The sequence below is a fragment of the Salmo trutta genome, chromosome 15 (genome assembly GCF_901001165.1).
Source record: "Salmo trutta chromosome 15, fSalTru1.1, whole genome shotgun sequence".
Classification (NCBI taxonomy): domain Eukaryota; kingdom Metazoa; phylum Chordata; class Actinopteri; order Salmoniformes; family Salmonidae; genus Salmo; species Salmo trutta.
This window is the reverse complement of record NC_042971.1, coordinates 34,429,245-34,450,033: the sequence shown is the minus strand read 5'-3', so window position 1 is coordinate 34,450,033 and position 20,789 is coordinate 34,429,245. Positions and strand designations below refer to the sequence as shown.

Genomic DNA, 20,789 nt, shown 5'->3' with positions numbered 1-20,789 from the left:
CATGTCCATGGTGCCCCATACCTTTTCGTTAAATGATTTCGCCCGTTTAAACATGTTATATTTGATCGTATCTTATCCTTTAGTAGTTTCAACGTGATGTTTGTGTGAAATAAGCTATGATGATGATATTGTAGTCAGTCAAAATCGAATCAAATGTTATTGGTCACATACACATATGTAGCAGATGTTATTGCGGGTGTAGAGAAATGCTTGTGTTCCTAGCTCCAACAGTGCAGTAGTATCTAACAATTCACAACATTAAACACATCTGAAATAATGGAATTAATAAATATTTGTCCCATGGACTGCTTGGCATATTCTTTGCCACAACATGTATGATTGCATTATGAACATTTTTCACAGGCTTTTGTGTATTCTCACTTGGTTAATTGTGATCTTAGTGTCTTTTGTGATCTAACCTGTAACCAGACTAACTGTTTGTGTGCAGATACCCGTTATTGGCAGTAGATGGCAGTGAAAACAAAGTAATCCTTCTTCGTGTTTTAAGAGATTTTTCACCCCATTTGGACCTTGAGTAGTGCAGTGATCGTAAGTGCCAACAGGGGGCGCCCATAGGGTGTTACCAAATATTATTATAGCTAACCAACCCTGATTCATCTGTGGTGTTACTGTTTACCTCAGCCTGATTCAGGTGCTACTTATCTTCCTGTTGTGGAATAACCCACATAAATGTACACAGTCACCTTGAGTTGAGGTGGTGTGAGAATTATATGATGTGATGTTTCACATATAGCATCACCATTCCTGTGATGATGACTCATGACTGGGAGCATTTATACACACACACACACACACACACACACACACACACACACACACACACACACACACACACACACACACACACACACACACACACACACACACACACACACACACACACACACACACACACACACACACACACCTTTCTTCTACTCTGTGCCCAGGGGCATAGAAGGCTTATCTCTGTGACTCAGTGACACCTGTGGTCCCAGATCAAAGGGACTGTGTTTCAAGTCAAGTTTAACGTTTTTTTATTAGTCGTATGTACGGAATACACATGGTATACGTCATCCAACAAAATGCTTACTTGCAGGTTCCTTCTCGACAATGCAAACAACAGTAAGAAATAATAAAATATAAAAAGACAAATATAAAGGCAATGGCAGTAGGATAGAATAAATGTTTTAGCATAAGTATAATACAGGAAGTGACAATTTATAGTTCAATATTTACACGTGTATAGGGGAAGGGGGATGGGGTAAGTGTATAAATTGAGCAATATAACAAGGGTTTGGTAGCAGAAGTTGTGATGTGTGTGTAGCATGAATGTATATAATATATGTGTGTGTGTATGTCTGTGTGGGTATGTGCATGAGGGAGTGCATGTGTGCTAATGAGGGGCGAATCAGACCAGGTGGTCAGTCCAGTTCAAGTGTTCAGCGGTCTGATGGCTTGTGGATAGAAACTGTCTCTGAGCCTGTTGGTATCAGTCCTCGTGCTTCAGCTTGTGTGTATGTATATATATATATATATATATATATATATATATATATATATACTGAGTATACAAAACATTAAGCACTTTCCATGACATAAACGGACCAGGTAAATACAAGTGAAAGCTATGAACCCTTATTGATGTCACTTGTTAAATCCACTTCAATCCATGTAGATGAAGGGAAGGAGCCCGGTTAAAGAAGGATTTTTCAGCCTTGAGACAATTGAGACATGAATTGTGGATGTGTGCCATTCAGAGGGTAAATGGGCAAGACACAAGATTTAAGTGCATTTGAACGGGGTATGGTAGTAGGCCCCACCCAAAGTACTTCCAGCCAACTTGACACAACTGTGGGAAGCATGGGAGTCAACATGGGCCAGCATCCCTGTGAAATGCTTTGTAGAGTCCATGCCCCAATGAACTGAGGCTGTTCTGAGGGCAAAAGAGGGGGGTGCAACTCAATATTAGGAAGCTGTTCCTAATGTTTGGTTTACTCAGTGTATAATGGGTACAACCTTCAATTGCAACACTCTCTGCCTTGCACATTAAGATGTTTTATTCATTAGTGATTCCTGTGTGTAACTGAGACACCTGAGTGATATGCATTCTTTGGCCTAGGCTCTTGGTGCGGGGAAGGGAGAAAGAAATGAATAAAAAGGGATGAGAGGAAGGGAGGAAATGAAAGAGAAAGGGGGAGACAAATATGGACAAATTAATAGACAATATTGTTTTTATTCATGGCCATAGAGAGAGACTGTGGGTATGTATTTGGCTGCAGATGACTTTAGATGATGGTGGCAGATAGAAGCATGCTTGATCTGTAAGTAACAAATGAGCCTATTGGCTCCCTTCTCTCTTCCTCACAGCATGAAACCACAGGAATAGATTAAAAAAGGGGCTTTCTGGTTTTGACGTGTTGAAAGACAGAGAACACATTTACTTGCAAATGACTGCAAAAGGCAATTTCCAAAATATCTTCAAATAAGTTGAGAGAACGGGAAAAAGTTTGGCGTTAATTATTGGCTCTTAAATGGTTATGTTGTCGGTTTCTTCCCTTAAATAATCATCACGAAATCACGGTGGTGCTTTTTCCAAAGACGATTAACTGCAAGGGGGCACTCTTTAATTATGTATTAGTCAGTGACAGGACAACAATCACAAAAAATGAAATAATTACAGTTATGTAATCTGTGAATTGGAGTGAATAGAATGTGGTGTGATGAACAGTAGATTTCAACAACAGGACAGAGCAGGACAGGTTGTGCCAGCCAGGTGATTACTAGGGTGTGTCTGTTCTCTTCTGTATGCTCACAGTTCACACACACACACACACACACACACACACACACACACACACACACACACACACACACACACACACTCACTCTATATCCTGCTGACATTGCCACCTGGCTGGCTTTTGCAGTTAGGTAAAGGGTGAGGCACTCTGCCATACTGGCAATGGCGTGGGAAGGCAGAGGACTGGAAGCTGTTGCTCAAACTGCCCATATCTGACCATAGGTCAAATAGAATCAGATTTTAGGAAAACTAATCCTAACCACTATTGGTCTACAATTACTGTCAGTAACACCAAGTTTGCCAGCTTTAAATCAAAACATTTCAAAAAGGTTTGATCAAATCATATTGTATTTGTCACATACGCCGAATACAACAGGTGTAGACCTTACAGTGAAATGCTTACTCACAAGCCCTTATTAACCAACAATGCTTTAAGAAGTTTTAATAAAAAATAAGTGTTAAGTAAAAAATAGAAAATCAAAATAACAAATAATTAAGCAGCAGCAGTAAAATAACAAGCGAGGCAATATACAGGGGGTACCGGTAAAGAGTCAATGTGCGGGGGCACCGGTTAGTCGAGGTAATTGAGATAATATGTACATGTAGGTTAAAGTGACTATGCATAGATTAGAAACAGAGAGTAGCAGCAGCGTAAAAGAGAGGTCTGGGTAGCCCTTGGATTAGATATTCAGGAGTCTTATGGATTGGGGGTAGAAGCTGTTAAGAAGCCTTTTGGACCTAGACTTGGCGCTCCGGTACAGCTTGCCGTGCGGTAGCAGAGAGAACAGCCTATGACTAGGGCCTACCTCTGACACCGCCTGATATAGAGGTCCTTGTTTGCAGGATGCATGGCCCCAGTGTTATACTGGGCCGTAAGTACTACCCTCTGTAGTGCCTTGCAGTCGGAGGCCGAGCAGTTGCCATACCAGGCAGTGATGCAACTAGTCAGGAGGCTCTCGATGGTGCAGCTGTAGAAACGTTTGAGGATCTGAGGACCCATGCCAAATCTTTTCAGTCTCCTGGAGGGGATTGGCTTTGTCGTGCACTCTTCACGACTGTCTGAGTGTGTTTGCACCATGATAGTTTGTTGGTGATGTGGACTCTCAACCTGTTCCACCACAGCCCCGACAATGAGAATGGGGACATGCTCGGTCCTCCTTTTCCTGTAGTCCACAATCATCTCCTTTGTCTTGATCACGTTGAGGGAGAAGTTGTTGTCCTGGCACCACACGGCCAGGTCTCTGACCTCCTCCCCATAGGCTGTCTCATTGTTGTCGGTGATCAGGCCTACCACTGTTGTGTCATCGGCAAACTTGATGATGGTGTTGGAGTCGTGCCTGGCCATGCAGTCATGAGTGAACAGAGAGTACAGGAGGGGACTGAGCACGCACCCCTGAGGGGCCCCCGTGTTGAGGATAGCATGGCGGATGTGTTGTTACCTACCCTTACCACCTGGGTGTGGCCCGTCAGGAAGTCCAGGATCCAGTTGCAGAGGGAGGTGTTTAATCCCAGGGTCCTTAGCTTAGTGATGAGCTTTGAGGGCCCTATGGTGTTGAACGCTGAGCTGTAGTCAATGAATAGCATTCTCACATAGGTGTTCCTTTTGTCCAGGTGGGAAAGGGCAGTGTGGAGTGCAATTGAGATTGCATCATCTGTGGATCTGTTGGGGTGATATGCAAATTGGAGTGCGTCTTGGGTTTCTGGGATAATGGTGTTCATGTGAGCAATGACCAGCCTTTCAAAGCACTTCATGGCTACAGACGTGAGTGCTACGGGTCGGCTGTCATTTAGGCAGGTTACCTTAGTGTTCTTGGGCACAGGGACTATGGTGATCTGCTTGAAACGTTGGTATTATAGACATAGTCAGGGACTGGTTGAAAATGTCAGTGAAGATACTTGCCAGTTGGTCAGCGTATGCTCAGATTACACGTCCTGGTAATCCATCAGGCCCTGCGGCCTTGTGAATGCTGACCTGTTTAAAGGTCTTACTCACATTGGCTGCAGAGAGTGTGATCAAACAGTCGTCCGGAACAGCTGGTGCTCTCATGCATGTTTCAGTGTTACCTGCCTCGAAGCGAGCATAGAAATAATTTAGCTCGTTTGGTAGGTTCGTGTCACTGGGCAGCTCGTGGCTGTGCTTCCCTTTAATTCTGTAATAGTTTGCAAGCCCTGCCACATCTGACGAGCATCGGTGCCAGTGTAGTAGGATTCAATCTTAGTCCAGTATTGGCACTTTGCCTGTTTGATGATTCGTTGGAGGGCATAGCAGGATTTCTTATAAGCTTCTGGATTAGAGTCCCGCTCCTTGAAAGCGGTAGTTCTACCCTTTAGCTCAGTGCGGATGCTGCCTGTAATCCATGGCTTCTGGTTGGGGTAGGTACAGTCACTGTGGGGACGACGTCATCGATGCACTTATTGATGAAGCCAGTGACTGATGTGTTGTACTCCACAAAGCCATTGGAAGAATCCCGGAACATATTCCAGTCTGTGCTAGCAAAACAGTCCTGTAGCTTAGCATTTGCTTCATCTGACCACTTTCTTGTTGACCGAGTCACTGGTGCTTCCTGCTTTAGTTTTTGCTTGTAAGTAGGAATCAGGAGGATAGAATCATGGTCAGATTTGCCAAATGGAGGGCGAGGGAGAGCTTTGTACACATCTTTGTGTGTGGAGTAAAGGTTGTCTAGAGTTTATTTCCCTCTGGTTGCACATTTAACATGCTGGTAGAGATTAGGTAGAACGGATTTGAGTATCCCTGCATTAAAGTCCCCGGGTACTAGGAGTACCAGCTCTGGATGAGCGTTTTCCTGTTTGCTTATGGCCATATACATTTACATTTACATTTACGTCATTTAGCAGACGCTCTTATCCAGAGCGACTTACAAATTGGTTCATTGACCTTATGATATCCAGTGGAACAACCACTTTACAATAGTACATCTATATCTTTTTTTTTGGGGGGGGGGTAGAAGGATTACTTTATCCTATCCCAGGTATTCCTTAAAGAGGTGGGGTTTCAGGTGTCTCCAGAAGGTGGTGATTGACTCCGCTGTCCTGGCATCGTGAGGAAGCTTGTTCCACCATTGGGGTGCCAGAGCAGCGAACAGTTTTGACTGGGCTGAGCGGGAACTGTGCTTCCTCAGAGGTAGGGGGGCCAGCAGGCCAGCGGTGGATGAGCGCAGTGCCCTCGTTTGGGTGTAGGGACTGATCAGAGCCTGAAGGTACGGAGGTGCCGTTCCCCTCACAGCTACGTAGGCAAGCACCATGGTCTTGTAGCAGAATGCGAGCTTCAACTGGAAGCCAGTGGAGTGTGCGGAGGAGCGGGGTGGCGTGAGAGAACTTGGGAAGTTTGAACACCAGACGGGCTGCGGCGTTCTGGATGAGTTGTAGGGGTTTAATGGCACAGGCAGGGAGCCCCGCAAACAGCGAGTTGCAGTAATCCAGACGGGAGATGACAAGTACCTGGATTAGGACCTGCGCCGCTTCCTGTGTGAGGCAGCGTCGTACTCTGCGAATGTTGTAGAGCATGAACCTACAGGATCGGGTCACCGCCTTGATGTTAGCGGAGAACGACAGGGTGTTGTCCAGGGTCACGCCAAGGCTCTTAGCACTCTGGGAGGAGGACACAATGGAGTTGTCAACCGTGATGGCGAGATCATGGAACGGGCAGTCCTCCCCCGGGAGGAAGAGCAGCTCCGTCTTGCCGAGGTTCAGCTTGAGGTGGTGATCCATCATCCACACTGATATGTCTGCCAGACATGCAGAGATGCGATTCGCCACCTGGTTATCAGAAGGGGTTAAGGAGAAGATTAATTGTGTGTCGTCTGCGTAGCAATGATAAGAGAGACCATGTGAGGATATGACAGAGCCAAGTGACTTGGTGTATAGCAAGAATAGGAGAGGGCCTAGAACTGAGCCCTGGGGGGCACCAGTGGTGAGAGCACGTGGTGCGGAGACGGATTCTCGCCACTCCACCTGGTAGGAGCGACCTGTCAGGTAGGACGCAATCCACGAGTGAGCCGCGCCGGAGATGCCCAACTCGGAGAGGGTGGAGAGGATGATCTGATGGTTCACAGTATCAAAGGCAGCAGATAGGTCTAGAAGGATGAGAGCAGAGGAGAGAGAATTAGCTTTAGCAGTGCGGAGAGCCTCCGTGACACAGAGAAGAGCAGTCTCAGTTGAATGACCAGTCTTGAAACCTGACTGATTTTAGATCAAGAAGGTCATTCTGAGAGAGATAGCAAGAGAGCTGGCCAAGGACGGCACGCTCAAGAGTTTTGGAGAGAAAAGAAAGAAGGGATACTGGTATACAGCTCATTGAAAGCGGTCTTAGTGCCAGCATCGGTCTGCGGTGGTATATAGACAGCTACGAAAAATGTAGATGTAAACTCTCTTGGTAAATAGTGTGGTCAACAGCACATCATGAGACACTCCACCTCAGGTGAGCAAAACCTCGAGACTTCCTTAGATTTCGTGCACCACGTGTATTCTCTGTTCCCAACGCACTAGACGACCAGTTCTTATAGCCTTTAGCCGTACCCTTATCCTACTCTTCCTCTGTTCCTCTGGTGATGTAGATGTTAACCCAGGCCCTGTAGACCCCAGTACCACACCTATTCCCCAGGCACTATCATTTGTTGACTTCTGTAACCGTAAAAGCCTTGGTTTCATGCATGTTAATATCCTGGAGGATATTGTCCTCATCCCTTCGGTAGAGGGGTGAGGATTTTAAAAGTTATTCTTTAAAAGTCCTTTCCTCACCATCTTAAATAAGCATGTCCCATTCAAGAAATGTAGAATTAAGAACAGATATAGCCCTTGGTTCACTCCAGACCTGACTGCCCTTGACCAGCACAAAAACATCCTGTGGCGTATTGCATTAGCATCGAATAGCCCCCGCGATATGCAACTTTTCAGGGAAGTTAGGAAACAATATACACAGGCAGTTAGGAAAGCAAAGGCTAGCTTTTTCAAACAGAAATTTGCATCCTGTAGCACAAATTCCAAAAGGTTTTGGGACGCTGTAAAGTCCATGGAGAATAAGAGTACCTCCTCCCAGCTGCCCACTGCACTGAGGCTAGGAAACACTGTCACTACCGATAAATCCATGATAGTCTCTCGATTTCAATAAGCATTTCTCTACGGCTGGCTATGCTTTCCACCTGGCTACCCCTACCCCGGCCAACAGCTCTGCACCCCCCACAGCAACTTGCCCAAGACCCCCCCCCCGCGCTTCTACTTCACCCAAATCCAGATAGTGGATGTTCTGAAAGAGCTGCAAAATCTGGAACCCTACAAATCAGCTGGGCTAGACAATCTGGACCCTCTCTTTCTAAAATGATCGTTGCAACCCCTATTAATAGCCTGTTCAACCTCTCTTTCGTATAATCTGAGATCCCTAAAGATTAGAAAGCTGCCACGGTCATCCATCTCTTCAAAGGGGGAGACAATCTAGACCCAAACTGTTATAGACTTATATTCATCCTGTCCTGCCTTTCTAAAGTCTTCGAACGCCAAGTTAACAAACAGATCACTGACCATTTTGAATCCCACCGTACCTTCTCCGCTATGCAATCTAGTTTCCGAGCTGGTCATGGGTGCACCTCAGCCACGCTCAAGGTCCTAAACGTCATCATAACCGCCATCGATAAAAGACAGTACTGTGCAGCCGTCTTCATCGACCTGGCCAAGGCTTTTGACTCTGTCAATCACCTCATTCTTGTCGGCAGACTCAACAGCCTTGGTTTCTCAAATGACTGCCTCGCCTGGTTCACCAACTACTTCTCAGATAGAGTTCAGTGTGTCAAATCGGAGGGCCTGTTGTCCGGACCTCTGGCAGTCGCTATGGGGATGCCACAGGGTTCAATTCTCGAGCTGACTCTTTTCTCTGTATATATCAATGATGTCACTCTTGCTGCTGGTGTTTCTCTGATCCACCTCTATGAAAACGACACCATTCTGTATACTTCTGGCCCTTCTTTCGACACTGTGTTAACAAACCTCCAGACGAGCTTCAATGCCATACAACACTCCTTCCGTTGCCTCCAACTGCTCTTAAATGCTAGTAAAACTAAATGCATGCTCTTCAACCGATTGCTGCCTGCACCCGCCCGCCCGACTAGCATCACTACTCTGGACGGTTCTGACTTAGAATATGTGGACATCTACAAATTTCCTAGGTGTCTGGTTAGACCGTAAACTCTCCTTCCAAACTCACATTAAACATCTCCAATCAAAAATCAAATCTAGAATCGGCTTCCTATTTCGCATTAAAGCCTCCTTCACTCATGCTGCTAAACATACCCTCGTAAAACTGACTATCCTACCGATCCTTGACATCGGCAATGTCATTTACAAAATAGCCTCCAACACTCTACTCAGCAAATTCGATGTAGTTTATCACAGTGCTGTCCGTTTTGTCACCAAAGCCCCATATACTACCCACCACTGTGACCTGTATGCTCTCGTTGGCTGGCCCTTGCTTCATATTTGTCTCCAAACCGACTGGCTCCAGGTCATCTATAAGACTTTGTTAGGTAAACCCCGCCTTATCTCAGCTCACTGGTCACCATAGCAACACCCACCCGTAGCACGCGCTCCAGTAGGTATATTTCACTGGTCATCCCCAAAGCCAACTCCTCCTTCCGCTACCTTTCCTTCCATGTTCTCTGCTGCCAATGACTGGAACGAATTGCAAAAATCACTGAAGCTGGAGACATATATCTCCCTCACTAACTTTAAGCATCAGCTGTCAGAGCAGCTTACCGATCACTGCACCTGTACACAGCCCATCTGTAAATAGCCCACCCAACTACCTCATCCCCATATTGTTATTTATTTTTGCTCTTTTACACCCCAGTATCTCTACTTGCACATCATCATCTGCACATATATCACTAGTGTTAATGCTAAATTTGAATTATTTCGCCACTATGGCCTATTTATTGCCTTACCGCTCTAATCTTACTACATCTGCACACACTGTATATAGATTTTTCTATTGTGTTATTGACTGTACGTTGTTTATTCCATGTGTAACTCTGTGTTGTTGTTTTTGTCGCACTGCTTTGCTTTATCTTGGCCAGGTCGCAGTTGTAAATGAGAACTTGTTCTCAACTGGCCTACCTGGTTAAATAAAGGTGAAATAAAAAAAATAAAAATAAAACCAGCAGTTGTTTCCAAATATACATAGGTCGCCGTCCCTTGCCTTACCAGAGGCCGCTGTTCTATCCTGCCGAAAATGATTAAAACCCGCTAGCTGTATGTTAATCATGTTGTCGTTCAGCCACGACTCGGTGAAACATAAGATATTACAGTTTTCAATGTCCCGTTGGTAGGTTATACATGCTCGTAGTTTGTCTATTTTATTATCAATTGAATGTACGTTGGCTAATAGGACCGATGGTAAAGGTAGATTACCCTCTCGGCGACGGATCCTTACAAGGCACCCGGACGATATCTCTGTCTTTTCCTCCTGTCAGTCGTCCGAAGTAAATCCTTCCCGTCCGACTCGTTGAAGAAGAAGAATTCCTCCAGTACGGGGTGAGTAATCGCTGCCCTGATATCAAGAAGCTCTTTTCGGTCATAAGACACGGTGGCAGAAGCATTATGTACAAAATAAGTTACAAATAATGCGAAAAAACATACACAATAGCACAATTGGTTACGGAATCGTAAAAAGGCAGCCATATTTTTCGGCTCCATTATATCATTAGTCTTGCAGTTGTAGGATTTTAATTTGAGCCAGTTTGCTACAGCAGGAAAATAAGCCTGCAGCAACAGGAAATGTGAATTATTATGAGGGTTATAATTAATGGACATTTTTTGTAGGGGTTGATACATTTTTCATTAGGGCAAATCAAGTCTAACATTTTAGAGTTGTGGACTCGAATCACATGATTTGGACTGGAGTCTGATTTGAGTACAACATTTGATGACTTGACTTAATAGAAAATAAATAACTTTGACTTGGGACTGATGACTTTGTAATGTTTAGTCACTCATTTTGTGGCACAGAGTCTTCCTCGATTACTCTACATGCAGCCAGAGACCCTTGCAAAAAAAAACTGCTACAGATTTAGTGAAACGCTAACTCAGCGCTCTGATTGGACCAGCAAACAGTCAATCAACACAAATCAGATGAGCTAGCGAACAGATTGCTGATTTGCTGTACAGCTATATGATCGGGTGCAGCTAGATTGCAATAATAAACAAATATGCAGCTACAAAAAAATGGTGATCAAGAATATGAACTGTTTACTTTGCAAGCTCACCAGCAATGGGACAACAATTACTAGCATAGGTATTTTGGTATGTAACAATTGCTTGAAATGTATAATTGACTTATAAAGCTTGGATTTGGATTTTGTTGTTAAAATGAATTATTACTATGGCAAAGACGCACCATAGGAGTGGCGAGTGATTTTTTTTATCTTGTTGAAATGTTTGCTGTTGCTTTCACACTTTAAATGCATAGGCCCTATGAGGCAAATCTATTTTCCACGTAATACTTCAATAATTGACAGCATTTCATAATTCCATCCCCGTACCGTTTATTGCAACTCGTAGACATTTACATGTCATGTTTGATAGTCCTAGGATACATTTTAATTCTATAGCCAACCATTTCTTACACTGCTCTGAGTTGGCGACAGTTTTATAGTGCACGTTCTGAAGAGGTAGAAGTTCTGTTTATTTAATTCAATGGACGCGTTCCTGGGTTATGTCGGAATTCCGTTAGTCTGTTGCTGCGTTCAAAACAACTGAGAACTTGGAACTGGGAATTCGGACTTTCGAAATCAGTGCTTTGAAAACAACTGGAAACTCGGAGAAAAAAAATAGCTCCGGGAAAAACTTATTTGAACGGTCATCCAACTCGGAGGTCCAACTCGGGAACTCGGTCCTCTTTCTAGAGCTCCGACTTTCCGACCTGAAGATCACTGACGTCACGATTTGACCTAGTATTTTTTCCAGTTGTTTTGAACGCGGCACAAATCGTTTGTCTGTCATTTTTGTTGTGCATAACAGGATTTCTATGCGCCTCAGTACGCATAGAAATGGGCTACGTGGCCTGCTCTCCACGCTTTGGAGTCAGAACGTTGAATAAGATAAAATGATTGTTCCATGTATGCATGGTGTTGAAATATCATTGTCTGATTAAGATGAATGTACCAATGTAACAATATATATGGAAATAGCCTTTTATGTTGTAGAACCAGTTTAGTGGTTGTAATTGCCAATTGGGTAAAGGTATGGTCCCGGGGCCAAGTGTTTATATTATGTAGGCCTACCAGTTTGAGCTCTTGTTTGATAGATTCCATTTGGTTTCTCAGGGGAAGCTGTACAGTCTTGCCCGCTACCAGTGTCCGTTCAGATAGGACAGGTTAAGCCTGATACAGAGGCTGTTTCTTTTGGACTATTGCCAATGTATATTTGGTTAATCGACTTGTATATTTGTATGATATGGAGCTCTCACCATTGTATCACCAAGTCTAGGTCCAAGAGGCTTCTAAACAGCTTCTACCCCCAAGCCATAAGACTCCTGAACATCTAATCAAATGGCTACCCAGACTATTTGCATTGCCCCCTCTTTTTCGCGGATGCTACCCTCTGTTATTATCTATGCATAGTCACTTTAATAACTCTACCTACATGTACATATTACCTCAATTACCTCGACTAACCGCACATTGACTCTGTACCGGTAATCCCTGTATATAGCCTCGCTATTGTTTTTTTACTGCTGCTCTTTAATTATTTTACACTTTTATTTCTTTTTTTTAGGTATTTTTCTTAAAACTGCATTGTTGGTTACGGGCTTGTAAGTAAGCATTTCACTGTTGTATTCGGCGCATGTGATTTGATTTGACCTGTAAATAAATCTACACTCTGAGCAGTCAACTTGCCTTGCCTTCTGCTGATGTCATGCCCTTATGACTGCTACATGTCCCTATTTTACAATTCCATAGGCTAATAAAGACATGTGGTAGACAAAATAATGAAAAGGTCTGTCTGGTAGCCTCAATAAATAGACAAAGATTTGTAGCTGATCAAGTCGTTGCAAGTCTAGATTTTGTTTTTACTTGACTTGAGATTTGACTTGAAAACTTGTGACTCGACTTGCTCTTAGAACGCACAACTTGGAATTGACTCGAGTATTGATCCGTTCTACATGGGACTCGACTTGAGACTCGGAACCTCTTGACTTGAGACTCGTAACCTCTTGACTTGAGACTCGGAACCTCTTGACTTGAGACTCAGACCTTTTGACTTGAGACTCAGACCTTTTGAGACTTGCTTGTGACTCGAATAATAGTGAATTGGGCCCACATCTGGGAATTACAAACATTAGAAGCCTTTTTTAACGTTGAATACACTAAAATGTAGCATTTACTCCTATGCAGGAATATTCTCAGCAACCAAAGAGTGATCAAATTAAGATCCTACATCTATACAGTCATTCTGAAACAGCATATCTATCAAAAATAGTGTGTCACTATAGCTACACACTCAGATGGACTAAGTTACAAGAACATGAAAACATGCTTTTTGAAGCAGTTGATTAGTTAGATATCTGTAGGCTGTAACACCACAATAAAGGGCATTATTCATGCCATAGCGGTCTGTAGTTTGGTCTGTTCAGAAGTGGTTATTTTGTGCGAGCCTGCGTGCATGTGTGATTTTAGAGGAAAGACCCTGTAAGGACACAATGGTCAGTTTGGAAGTGGTTTGTGTGTGTGTGTGTGTGTGTGTGTGTGTGTGTGTGTGTGTGTGTGTGTGTTTTCAGAGGAAGCCAATAACATTACTATGGTCAGTTTGGAACAGATGAGGCAAATGTTGTGGGTTTCTTACTCAGAAATGAAGCTCACATGCATATTCAGTAGAAACAGAGACTGGTGACTTGCATCAATGCATGTGGTTTGTGCAGAATGCAGCATGTGAAGATTTTCATCTCTCACTTTAACCCAAAATGACATACAAATGCAAATCACTGATAATGATTTGGTAAATGAGCAATTCATGTCCATTTTACTGTCTCGGCATGCCAGTGGTTGCAAACTAACATTTAAATGGTCAACCCTGTTTCAAATTGCAGTCCAATGAGTGCCCAACAAAACCAGTGTCGACTCATTCCCCCAATCTGTGTTCTCAGCTTCCGAAACGCATATGACGTCTAATTAACTAACACAGGAAGCGGGTACTGAGCATATAGGTAGACCACAGCGGAACCAAGATGTAAGAGCAGTACCCTCAGACTCAGGACCCATCTTCCTCTTCCCCTTGTAGGACCCTCATTTCATTTGTAATATTTTTTATTTAACCTTTATTTAACTAGGCAAGTCAGTTAAGAACAAATTCTTGTGTGGACCTCATGCTCCTACCTCAGCACAAACTCTGTTTTTCTTTTGAATAAATTGATTAGTGATGAGACTTGTGCGATTTTCTATTCCTCTTCTGTGCTTTAGGAAGAAAGAGGCCATGTTTTTCAGTCACTGACTGGTGTCATTCCCCTGTAAGCCTGCTCCTGAGGTGAACTCAGATGTGAAATGGTACTGTACTGTACCAAACCCTGACCAACAGTAGGTCTTCATCCAGACGTTTCCAGTTGCTCTCATAGACACAGCCCAGACCTGCCTGTTGGAGTAGACCACTACGTGCATCACTCTGGAACTAAGTATACATTCACATGAATATCTTAATCAGCCAGACGCCCACCCATCCCACCACCAGAATACATTATCCAACACTATGTGCGAGTGGAGTTAAGTGGATAGCCACATGTGGGCTCATTGGGTTGTGGGAGTGTAAATGAAGTCAGTGATATTCCGGCGTGCCTCGCTGGTTAGCGTTGACAGGGAGGGGAGAAGCCCCCCACAGAAAGAGAGAGAGCACTCAGTGTGTGTGTGTGTGTGTCTCAGGCCTAACCACCAGCAGGCTCCCAGACGCTCAACACATGAACAGATAGATGAGCTGCAGCCAGCCAAACTGGTACTGGTGTTATATATATATATATATATATATATAATATATATATATTATTTAATTTTTATTTAACCTTTATTTAACTAGGCAAGTCAGTTAAGAACAAATTCTTATTTACAATGACAGCCTTCACCGGCCAAACCCGGACAACACTGGGCCAATTGTGAGTCACCCTATGAGACTCCTAATCACGGCTGGTTGTGATACAGCCTGGATTCGAAACAGGGTGTCTGTAGCGACGCCTCAAGCACTGTGATGCAGTGTCTTAGACCGCTGCGCCACTCAAGAGCACTTCTAGAGAACAACCCAAACAAACTGCCTGGTTCCAAACTGAACAGAATAGTACAACTGTTTGCTTATTGATTGAGTTGTTTAAAGTAAAATGTTAACATAGACCACCGCACCACTTGGGAGCAGTGAGGTGGTTCATAGGAAAAAAGAACAAAAGTGGCCTTGTCATTTGAATACCGCTAGCCAAGCCTGTTTGGACAGGCAAGATACAATAATTACATATTGGTTGGTTTTCAGCATTATCATTGCCATCATCATAAACCCTGGAAGGGAGTCTGTGTGTTGGTCTGGGTGTGGCTGGCTGTTCTGTGTACAGTCCTTCTCATACAGAGAGCCCTGTATCACTACTGGGACATCATATAGGCTATATCTGTCCCCAGAACACAAAACTACTCACTACTGTACTGTGAATTGCCTGCTGTTGTCTTCTCCATTAGAAACAGAAATGGTCAAATAGAGAGCATACCTGCAGACGTTTGAGGAGACTGTGAACTAATTTCTTATACTAATACATCTAGAGCCACCATAGGACTCATTTATTTGTCTGAACCCATATGAAGGCTGATGAGCCTTCTACAGTATCTATAAAAACATGATATGATGGTAATGAGGAACATTCTAGGAAAGTCCATCATTCAGACATAAATAATCCATAACTGTAACCCAATAGTGATTTTCCGTAAACCATTATGAAACACATTGGTTACTGAACCTGACACGGCTGACTTGATTTGCAGTCTGAAAGTAATATGATGTAAATGTTGAAGGGTGAGAGTCTGTAATGTGATAACCATTAAATGTGAAACATAAGAGGATGAAATGTGAGAGAAAACGAGTCAATGTCCTTCCTGTCCCTCCCAAAGGCTGATATGTGAATGTCTCTGTGGAACTCCAGGGTCAGTATTACTGGGTTGTGGTCACAATCACTGCATATCACACGATTTAAAAAATAATGAACAAAACCCAGCGACTTTATTTCAGTTCACTTTATTAAAAGAGAAAACTACTAAAACAGTATATACATACATTGAAAAACAGACACCCACCATTACACAGACATTTACACATAGAAACGTAAACACACACAGACACCAAAAAAAAGGGGGCTCCCTTATGGAACAGGACGTCCTGAAACTGCCAAGGAAAACATACTCCCTGAGCCAGCGGGACCATTCCAATGTTATCCAAGGATTTTGCTTTTATAACCAGGAAAAAGTTTCCCCCATATTCCAGAAAAACAAAAGTAATTTCTCAAAAGGTAAGTCATCTTGGCTCTGCGAATTTATGACCACAGAAAGAACATCTAATGGTCAAGCCATGATTTCAGCTTTTTCTACAATTGTAAATACAAACCCTGAAGCAAAAACAAGAAAAACAGTACCAATAAAATGCAACATTTGACAAAAAAATGCAGCTATTGAGCAATAGTGGAAACTTGAAAGAAGTGTGTGAGAGAAAAGAGGAAAGTGTAAAGCGGAAGAGGGACCTATCTGAGGCGAGGACGGTGTGTATCATAGAAAACACTGGCTGTATGGCTGGAAAGTGTGAAGGGGAAGAGGGACCTATCTGAGGCGAGGACGGTGTGTATCATAGAAAACACTGGCTGTATGTCACAATAGAATGTTTGCAATAAGGTGTGTGCTTTCTTGATTCTCTGGAAATCAAGGGGACTGAGCCAAACCCCGGAAACACACACCCTTTTAACAGGAAGGCAATGATACTGGTTAAAAAAATGGAGACACACACACACACCAATGGGACACATTCACGGCAATACATTTTCATGTACAGACAGACATAGCGATATAACCACTTTAAACAAAGTCAATAAAGAATACATCGATAGAAGAGTAAATAAACAACAGACTTGTGTCTCAAACATCATTTTACAAACAGAGGGGCTAACAGAGAAACTATAACATCAGACCACACAGCTCAAAATGGGAACCGATGCTTCAGCAATGACAACACCACCACCAGACGGACAAGGAGAAAACAGGATGCTGGTCAGATGAAAGAGCCCGAAATGTCAGACAGCCTACAGACTGTTGTCGCCTTGCAATGTAACAGCCAACACCAGTCTGATAAGCTATCTGACAGGCCGAGAGTGTGACGGACATGCCTGAGACACACACGCAACACGAAGAAAGAACAGGAAAAAAATCCTTCCATTACTTACCCTGAGAGAGAGGCTGTATTTGAATGGTGTGATTAGCAGAGCCGCAGCAGAGCGGAGGGAGGTAGGCTCTGTGTGTTCAACAGTGCCCCTCTGTTTTGAATCTACTCGACTGATTCGTCTCCTGGCTCCGTCACTGGGGCAGTGCAGCGAGTTCCTAAGAGGGTTCACTCGAGGTAATGCCACAGAAGCTTTTCACTGCACTCGATCTCTCTCTGCTTGCTCTCTTTCCCCACCCTGCCTGCCTGCCCGGAGCTCCCAAACCAACATACCAGGGCAACAGAGCAGAAGAAAAAAAAATTCACAAGCAATTAAGAAAAAGAGGAATCTTGGATCATAAACCAGCTGACGTTATCCAACGAGCTTAAGAGACAGAAAAAAGAAACATTGATGGCATAACATAATTTTTTACGTGCTGCCCTTCCTTTCCTCCTTCCTTCCAGAGTAATGGTGAACATGAGCTTGCAGAGCATCCAAGCTTTACAGGCACTGAAGACAAAGGGAACACTTACCACGAGCTTCAAACCAGGCACAAAAGATCTTATAAACCCCTAAAGGATCTTATGAACTAAACAGATACCACCAAACACAACTTGTGATACAAATGAAAGGCTCAATAAGGAAGAGTAACAAAAGTTGCACACACTGAGATCTAATTCAATCCATCAGTGCATCTGGTTGGTTGAGGAGCCCTGGGTCTGACTCATGTGCTCTCTTATTGGAAATAGAACAATAACTCCAGACAAAGGGACCAGCAGATTAATTCATGGACAATTTATATTGTCTGAGCCAAAGGTGCTCGCTCTGTGGAATTCTAAAGCATACAAAGGATATCAATAGCAGTATGTTTGTAGGCCTACAGATACACATCAGGTTCTTTAACTCCCTATTTTGAGATCTATCTACAGCAGATTTGTAGAAGTACAATTTTGAAAAACTGATTCATAAGCTTATTAACAAGGTATGCATTTAATGTTCATACCTTGTCTTACCATAATACCACAACAGTTGAAAAAAAACGACGAAAATCAAAACTCCTTAACTGGGGAAAAATGATTAGGCCTCAGGGAACTTAAGTAATATATAACCTTAGTCAAATAAAACCCATCCAGCCCAAAAAATGTAAATTAAAAAATAAAACCCATCCAAGCCAAACATAATCCCGTAAATAAAGTGGCTCTATGATAAGACCATTAGTTGCAGTACTGGAAGCTGGACCCAAGAATACTTAAGGCCTCGCAGAGCTGCTCACCCACCCACACAGTCACTGTAGAGCTGCTCAATGAAATGGATGTCCTATCCATACAACACCACACCACATTGCCAAGCACCTACCTTATAGTGAACAACCACTCAAGGAAACCAACAACTATGAGCCATCTCTATAAAAAAGCCTGGCAAACAAATAAATTAAGTCCAAGTTCAAGGTAAACGGATAAACTTCAGTACCACTACAGAAACAAAGAAAACGGTTACTTCACATGGTGGATGTCCATCAATCGATAACATGGACGCCCATACTTCGGATTATGACGGTTTGTGTCTCATTGGAGATTATTGGTAAAGAGAGAAAAATGAGGAAGAAGCAGAAAGTGTGCTGGGGATTATTTGAGCGAGAGCCCAGAATGTATGCTAGGCTAGCTGCTCTCCTCTCAGTGTCGCCTTCACTTGGTTTTGCCTTCATAGTACTTCTGCTGCTGCTGGCACTTGGCATAGCTCTGGGCTGTGGAGTTGACGATGGAGCAGACAAAGAAACAAACCATGACCACAATCACCTTCTCAAAGACCCACAACAGCCAGTTCATCCTACGAGGAACAGAACAGAAATCGAAGGGCGAGACCCTGATTTCGTTGGAGTCAAATCAAATCAAATCAAATTTATTTATATAGCCCTTCGTACATCAGCTGAAATCTCAAAGTGCTGTACAGAAACCCAGCCTAAAACCCCAAACAGCAAGCAATGCATGTGAAAGAAGCACGGTGGCTGGGAAAAACTCCCTAGGAAAAACTCCTGAGAAAGGCCAAAAACCTAGGAAGAAACCTAGAGAGGAACCAGGCTATGAGGGGTGGCCAGTCCTCTTCTGGCTGTGCCGGGTGGATATTATAACAGAACATGGTCAAGATGTTAAAATGTTCGTAAATGACCAGCATGGTCAAATAATAATAATCATAGTAATTGTCGAGGGTGCAACAAGCACGTCCGGTGAACAGGTCAGGGTTCCGTAGCCGCAGGCAGAACAGTTGAAACTGGAGCAGCAGCATGGCCAGGTGGACTGGGGACAGCAAGGAGTCATCATGCCAGGTAGTCCTAGGGCTCAGGTCCTCCGAGTCCACCTCCCTTGTCTCTGGTCCCTGATGCTAAAGTAGAACCTATGTTGTATCTGTGTGGGATGGGATCCGCTCCCACATCCATCCATGTGCAGGACAGAGAGACAGAGATCAGTGGTAGTAAAAGCGAACCCGCCAACCTCCTCCCTCACCCCTGGTGACCCCAACTGGCAGCCTCACTCTCCCAAAGTTAAATTGCCTCGCTTTTCTCCTTTAACTGCAGGAGGTTCAAGTTACAAGAAAAAAGGAACATTGTTCTAGAAACAGCCTTAATCTCTCGTTGTGCAACTCAGTCTCTCTTTTCCTTTTTTTCTCTCTCTCACTAGCTTCGGAGGAGGGAGAAATATAAAAACATTTTAAATGAATCACTTTGAGAAAGGGAGACAGCGACCAAGAGCGAGAGACAGAGAAAGAAAGGGAAGGAGAGAAAATGAAAAAAGCTATCAAAGAGATATGGCTCCAGCTACAACTGACTATTTCTGTTCCAGACTGATTTTTTTGATGGATTGTCATTGGCAGGGCTGGGGGGACCCCGCCCCGGTCTCTGGTCCCCAGTCAGCACTAGCAATGGGTTCAGGCAGGGCACTCTGTGACACGGGGGAGTGACTGACCACTCACACACACCCTTCCATCCACTCAGACTGAGCATGACTCAGCATACCTACTGCTAACACTGTTAAGTGATAACAGCGGTAACACTACAACCAGAGCTACGGCCAGACCCTACACTGGCCTCCTCTCCCTCAGCCCCAGCCCCTCTTAGCCCCCCTAAGCCTGCCATGCACCCAGCGAACCCTCTCCCTGTCACTCTAAATGCTGCCCCGAGGTACAGTACTATTACATTACTACTGCTGGACTACGGTATCATCTGCACTGTTGATATTCATCCCACTACTGTAGAAGAAAGACAGTCAGGGAGAGATGGAAGGATGACAAATCTGAGAAAATAAAATATTGAAAAAAGAGAGAAGAAAAAGGGATTGAAAGGAAAGCACATTTGAAATGGAAAATTAATGAGAGAAAGAGAGAGAGAAAACAAAGACAAGTAGAAAGAAAAGTGGAGAGAGAATAAACGAAAGACAGGGAGGGAGACACATTCTTCAGAGAAAGGCCCCCTCCATGAGGGAGGTGGTGAATAAGAGGGAGGTGATAGAGTGCAGTAGAGGACGAGGTACTTACGGCTGGGGTCCCCTCTCCCGTGCAGTGGTGCAT

General features: G+C 43.8%; 1 long non-coding RNA gene across 1 annotated transcript; it reads right to left on the bottom strand.

The window, feature by feature from the left end:
* Nucleotides 1–16,044: 16,044 nt before the first annotated feature.
* Nucleotides 16,045–19,102, bottom strand: LOC115148869 (uncharacterized). The gene is made up of 2 exons (XR_003866757.1): nucleotides 16,636–19,102; nucleotides 16,045–16,559 (listed from the first exon to the last, which is right to left on the bottom strand). It is a non-coding gene; the product is annotated as an uncharacterized LOC115148869 (long non-coding RNA).
* Nucleotides 19,103–20,789: the final 1,687 nt, after the last annotated feature.